Source organism: Bos indicus, chromosome 23, assembly GCF_029378745.1.
Source record: "Bos indicus isolate NIAB-ARS_2022 breed Sahiwal x Tharparkar chromosome 23, NIAB-ARS_B.indTharparkar_mat_pri_1.0, whole genome shotgun sequence".
Classification (NCBI taxonomy): Eukaryota; Metazoa; Chordata; class Mammalia; order Artiodactyla; family Bovidae; genus Bos; species Bos indicus.
The window spans coordinates 37,227,043-37,233,744 of record NC_091782.1 but is presented as its reverse complement, the minus strand read 5'-3'; the positions used below and the strand labels follow the sequence as shown (position 1 = coordinate 37,233,744).

Below are 6,702 nucleotides of genomic sequence, written 5' to 3'. Positions count from 1 at the left end.
TGACTCTTAGTGACCCCATGGATTGTGGCAACAGGGGTTCTCTGTCCATAACCAAGTCCCAGACCTTGTTCAATCTCATGATTAGATCTCATGATTAGATCATGAAGCTCAAACTTAGATCCTCAGACCTTATTAATTTTTTATACATGAAAATATGTAACCTTTAAAAAATCTCTCCCTATTTGCCCTACCCTCCAGTCTTGGGCAATCATTTTTCTAGTCTGAGTTCCATCATTTTTTTTTTTTGAAACTCGTTATAATTTAGATCATATGGTATTTGCCTTTCTCTAATGTAGTTTCCTTAGTGTAATGCCCTCCAGTTTCATCCATGTTGCCACAAACGGAAGAATTTCTTTCTTTTTCTAATGGCTAAACAATATTTACCTATATATGTCACATCACATTGTTTTAATCCATTCACCTGTTGAAAGATTGTTGTTTCTGTAACAGGGCTACTGTGAATAATGCTGCAATGAACATGGGAATACAGATCTCTCTTTGAGACAATGATTTCATTTCCATTGACTATATATCCAGAAGTGGGATAATGGATCACATAACTGTTCTCTTTTAAATTTCTTAAGGATCCTCTACAGTATTTTTCCATGGGAGTTGCACCGGTATACATCCCTCCTAACAGTGCATAAGCACTCCTTTTTTCCACATCCTCAATAACATTTGTCATTTCTTACATTTTTGGTACTAACCTTTCAAACAGGTATGAGGAGATATCCCTTGTGCCTTTGATTTGAATTTCCTTTGATTATTAGTGATGCTGAGCATCTTTTCATATACCTGTTGATTATCTGTATGTCTTATTTGTGGGAAAATGTCTATTCTTTAAAGATGTAGCATACATTATGTTTACTATATTCCAATATATGAAACTCAGTTGCCTACCTATATATCAACAATGAACTATTCAGTTCAGTTCAGTTCAGTTCAGTCACTCAGTCGTGTCTGACTCTTTGCCACCCCATGAACTGCAGCACGCCAGGCCTCCCTGTCCATCACCAACTCCTGGAGTTCACTCAAACTCATGTCCATCAAGTCGGTGATGCCATCCAGCCATCTCATCCTCTGTCGTCCCCTTCTCCTTCTGCCCCCAATCCCTCCCATCATCAGGGTCTTTTCCAATGAGTCAACTCTTCGCATGTGGTGGCCAAAGTACTGGAGTTTCAGCTTTAGCATCAGTCCTTCCAAAGAACACCCAGGACTGATCTCCTTTAGAATGATCTGGATGGATCTCCTTGCAGTCCAAGGGTTTTCTCAGGAGTCTTCTCCAACACCACAGTTCAAAAGCATCAATTCTTCTGTGCTCAGCTTTCTTCACAGCCCAACTCTCACATCCATACATGACCACAGGAAAAACCATACCCTTGACTAGACGGACCTTTGTTGGCAAAGTAATGGCTCTGCTTTTGAATATGCTATCTAGGTTGGTCATAACTTTCTTTACAAGGAGTAAGTGTCTTTTAATTTCATGGCTGCAATCACCATCTGCAGTGATTTTGGAGCCCAGAAAAATAAAGTCTGACATTGTTTCCACTGTTTCCCCATCTGTTTTCCATGAAGTGATGGGACCAGATGCCATGATCTTCATTTTCTCAATGTGGAGCTTTAAGCCAAATTTTTCACTCTCCACTTTCACTTTCATCAAGAGGCTTTTTAGTTCCTCTTCACTTTCTGCCATAAGGGTGTTGTCATATGCATATCTGAGGTTATTGATATTTATCCCGGCAATCTTGAATCCAGCTTGTGCTTCTTCCAGCCCAGCATTTCTCATGATGTACTCTGCATATAAATTAAATAAGCAGGGTGACAATATAGAGCCTTGAAATACTCCTTTTCCTATTTGGAACAAGTCTGTTGTTCCATGTCCAATTCTAACTGTTGCTTCCTGACCTGCATATAGGTTTCTCAAGAGGCAGGTTAGGTGGTCTGGTATTCCCATCTCTTGAAGACTTTTCCACAGTTTATTGTGATGCACAGTCAAAGGCTTTGGCATAGTCAATAAAGCAGAAATAGATGTTTTTTCTGGAACTCTCTTGCTTTTTTGATGATCCAGCGGATGTTGGCAATTTGATCTCTGGTTCCTCTGCCTTTTCTAAAACCAGTTTGAACATCTGGAAGTTCACGGTTCACATATTGCTAAAGCCTGCCTTGGAGAACTTTGAGCATTACTTTACTAATGTGTGAGATGAGTGCAATTGTGTGGTAGTTTGAGCATTCTTTGGCATTGCCTTTCTTTGGGATTGGAATGAAAACTGACCTTTTCCAGTCCTGTGGCCACTGCTGAGTTTTCCAGACTTGCTAGCATATTGAGTGCAGCACTTTCACAGCATCATCTTCTAGGATTTGAAATAGCTCATCCGGAATTCCATCACCTCCACTAGCTTTGTTTGTAGTGATGCTTTCTAAGGCCCACTTGACTTCCAGGATGTCTGGCTCTAGCTGAGTGATCACACCATCGTGATTATCTGGGTCGTGAAGTTCTTTTTTGTACAGTTCTTCTGTATATTCTTGCCACCTATTCTTAATATCTTCTGCTTCTGTTACGTCCATACCATTTCTGTCCTTTATTGAGCCCATCTTTCCATGAAATGTTCCCTTGGTATCTCTAATTTTCTTGAAGAGATTTCTAGTCTTTACCATTCTGTTGTTTTCCTCTATTTCTTTGCATTGATCGCTGAGGAAGGCTTTCTTATCTCTCCTTTCTATTCTTTGGAACACTGCATTCAGATGCTTATATCTTTCCTTTTCTCCTTTGTTTTATGCTTCTTTTGTCTTCACAGCTATTTGTAAGGCCTCCCCAGACAATAATTTTGCTTTTTTGCATTTCTTTTCCATGGGGATGGTCTTGATTCCTGTCTCCTGTACAATGTCATGAATCTCCATCCATAGTTCATCAGGCACTCTATCTGTCAGACTTAGTCCCTTAAATCTATTTCTCACTTCCACTGTATAATCATAAGGAATTAACTATTAGAAAGTGGAATAAAGAAAACAATCCCATTTACTATTGCATCAAAAAAAAGATAAAACATGTAGAAATAAACTTAAGCAAGGTGTTGAAAGATTTTATGCAAAACCTTTAAGACATTGATTAGAGAAATTTAAAAAGAGTCAAAGATATGTAAAGTTAGGTTGTCTATTCAGAGTGTTTCTTGAGGTAGGATTTCTATTACTATAAACTTCTTTCTTAGAACTGCTTTTATTACATCCTATACGTTTTAGATCATCATGTTTTCATTGTTCTTTGCTTCTAGGAATGTTCTGATTTCCCTTATTTCTTCAGTAACCTGTTTATTATTTAGAAATGTGTTGTTTAATCTACATGTGTTTGTTTTCTTTAAATTTCTTTTCCATACAAATGATATCTAGTTCATAGTGCTGTGGTCAGAGAAAATGCTTGATATTATTTCAATTTCCTTAAATTTACTGAGGAAATTATTTAAGGAAATTATTTAAATTTCCTTAAGTTTTGATTTGTGACCCAAGACGAGGAAAATGTTCCATGTGCACTTGAGAAGAAAGTGTATTCTTCTGCATGTGAATGGAATGTGCTGAGATATCAATTAGGTTTGTTTGCTCTAATATTTCCTTTTGGGAAATATCCTTTTCCTTATTAACTTTCTGTTCTGTTGATCTGTCCACTGGTATAGGTGCGGTGTTAACATGCCTACTATTATTGTGTTTGGTCAATTTCTCCTTTTTTGTCAGTTAGTGTTTGCCTTATGTATTGAGGTGCTCTTATACTGGGTACATAAATAGTTAAAAATGTTATGTCTTTTCTTGGACTGATCCCTTGATCATTTGATCATTCTTTACTTCTTATAATAGTTTTGATTTTAAGGCCTATTTTTTCTGATATGAGAATTTCCAATCTGGCTTGATTTCCATTTGCATGGAATATCTTTTTCCATTCTCTTACTTTCAGTCTGTACGTGTCTCTAGGACTGAAGAGGGTCTCTTGTAGACAGCATATATATGGGTCTTATTTTTGTATCCATTCAGCCAGTCTGTGTCTTTTGGTAAGAATGGCAGAAGATAATAGCAAATAAAACAACTGATAAAGGATTGCTTTCCAAACTACAAGCAGCTCAAACACCTCAGTCATCAAAAGCAAAGGCAAGAACTGCAAAAATAAACTAGTGAGATCACATCAAACTCAAAACCTTCTGCAGAGTAAAAGAAGCCATCAGTAAAATGAAATGACAACCTATGGAGTGAAAAAACATATTTGCAAATCACATATTTGGTAAGGGCTTCGTATCCAAGAATATATAAGAGACTCACACAACTCATTATGAAAAGAAATCAAACAACCCAAATTATTAAATGGGCAAAGGAAGAGTAAATGTTCTGAAAAATCTGAAGAGTAGACTGTAGATGACAGACACTGTAAGTTTTTCCTTCCAAAACAGAAGCCTTTGTCTTCCTGGCATTACTTTCTTTATCTCCAATCACCTGTTTTGTGATTGCATTTCACAGTATACATCCTTCACTCAATAGCAATCACCCTACACTGACATATATGTGCTAAGAATACCCTACTAACTGTAAAAAACTAATAATTACATACTTAATATTGAAGCATCTAAAATCCAAAGTAATTTTTAGTATTTTCCACTCCATTGTTTTCTACATTCTATTTCAAAATTGAAACAACTAGTAAGGAAAAATGAGTAGGAGACCTCAACAATACATGATTAGAAAGTCATTTAAGAGAATTACTGGATTATAATTTAGGGGATGTATTATTACTAACACTATTATAATTTTATTCCTTTTACTTCTCAGGCAAACTAGGTTGATATTTATTTAAAATATTAATACCAACATACAGACACATAGTACTCAAGTTACAGTAGATTGAGAAAGACAAAGCTTATGAGGCAGGAAGTGAAATCACAGAAAATTAGCAATGGTATCAAAACAAGGGGAGTATTGCCTAGAAAGAAAGCAGAGTTCTCTAATTTTTTGGAGACAACACGAACAAGCCTGATGTGAGCCAACTAGCTTAAGCTGTATACCAGAAACTGCACCAGAAGGAAAATGAAGTTCATAAAATATGCTGATGCTAAACACCAAAATCCAGGCACTAAGAGAATAGGGTAGGTTTTATGTAGATACTGAAAACTACTCAGAAAAATAGACATGGAAACAAATACACTAATGAGCATCAGAAAGATCAAAGCACAAAAGGGTCTGAAAAATAAATTGTAAAGAGACTTAGTAGTCTGATCAAAAAAAATAAGAGAATCAAATTAGAAAAACAAAATATAAAGACTTGTGCACATGATAGAACCAGAGAATGCTCAGGAGAGAAAATTTCAGCCTTACTGAACCAGTGAACAGAAGCCTCCAGCATCAGGAACAAAAACCCTGGGCAGGACTCACAACTGTGCGCTTCTGGGAACAGACTCAGTTTCAAAGTTTGGGCACCGTACCACCTAAAAGCGAAGGCAGACAAGGATTACAGCTTGCTATGACACTGAATCACAGACAATAGTCAGACTCAGTTTCAAAGTTTGGGCACTACACCACCTAAAAGCGAAGGCAGACAAGGATTACAGCTTGCTATGACACTGAATCACAGACAATAGTGTTTGTTAGTTTACTTTTCTCATTCAACTATAAAGTTAATGAATCACTGCTGCTGCTGCTGCTAAGTTGCTTCAGTCATGTCCGATTCTGTGCGACCCCATAGATGGCAGCCACCAGGCTTCCCCGTCTCTGGGATTCTCCAGGCAAGAACACTGGAGTGGGTTGCCATTTCCTTCTCCAATGCATGAAAGTGAAAAGTGAAAGTGAAGTTGCTCAGTCGCGTCTGACTGTTAGCGACCCCATGGACTGCAGCCTACCAGGCTCCTCCATCCATGGGATTTTCCAGGCAAAAGTACTGGAATGGGGTGCCATTGCCTTCTCCGAATGAATCACTAACCAATGATAATTGACACCATCAGTTTCCAGTCAGATCCCCTTTAGTCATACAATGGATATCTGAACCTGTTATATGATCCCCAATAACAGTTTCAATAATTAAATTTATTGATGTTTAATTGAAGGGTAATTGCTTTACAATACTGTACTGCTTTTGGCCAAACATCAACATGAATCAGCCATAGGTATACCTATGTCCCCCTGCTCTTGAACCTCCTTCCCACCTGCCTTCCCACCCCACCCCTCGAAGTTATTACAGAAAAATTTGGAAGCCTTCACAAATTTGTGTGTCATCCTTGGGCAGGGGCCCTGCTAATTTTCTAGGTATTTTTGCAATTTTTTAATATATGTGCTACCAAAGCAAACACAGGGATAACATTTTAATAGAAAAAAAAGGCATATAGTTAGTCATCTACCAACATATTTACCACCTCTTATAAAATCGAATTTTATAATGTCCAAGTTCTATGATGGAATTAAGCATATATTTATGCATAGCACATGTATACATGCACAGAAATATATGCACACAAATATGTTATACAAGCTATTATTCTCCTTGCCTGTCACAATAAGCTCTCTAGTTGATGAGAGAGATAGTCCCAAATTTCTCCAACTTATATGTCTTCTTTTTGAGAACCACTTCTTTTATTTTCATCACCTAATTTTAAATAACCATTTTATTCTTAGATACCATGCCCCTTTAAACTAAATAAGAACACAGAAAACCTAGTAAATGCTGATATCTTATCCTTA

The 6,702-nt window shown here is 37.2% G+C and overlaps 1 non-coding gene across 1 annotated transcript; it reads right to left on the bottom strand.

Moving 5' to 3' along the window:
- Positions 1-6,205: 6,205 nt before the first annotated feature.
- LOC139179212 (U6 spliceosomal RNA) lies at positions 6,206-6,314 on the bottom strand. Its single transcript, XR_011563635.1, has one exon. It is a non-coding gene; the product is annotated as a U6 spliceosomal RNA (small nuclear RNA).
- Positions 6,315-6,702: the final 388 nt, after the last annotated feature.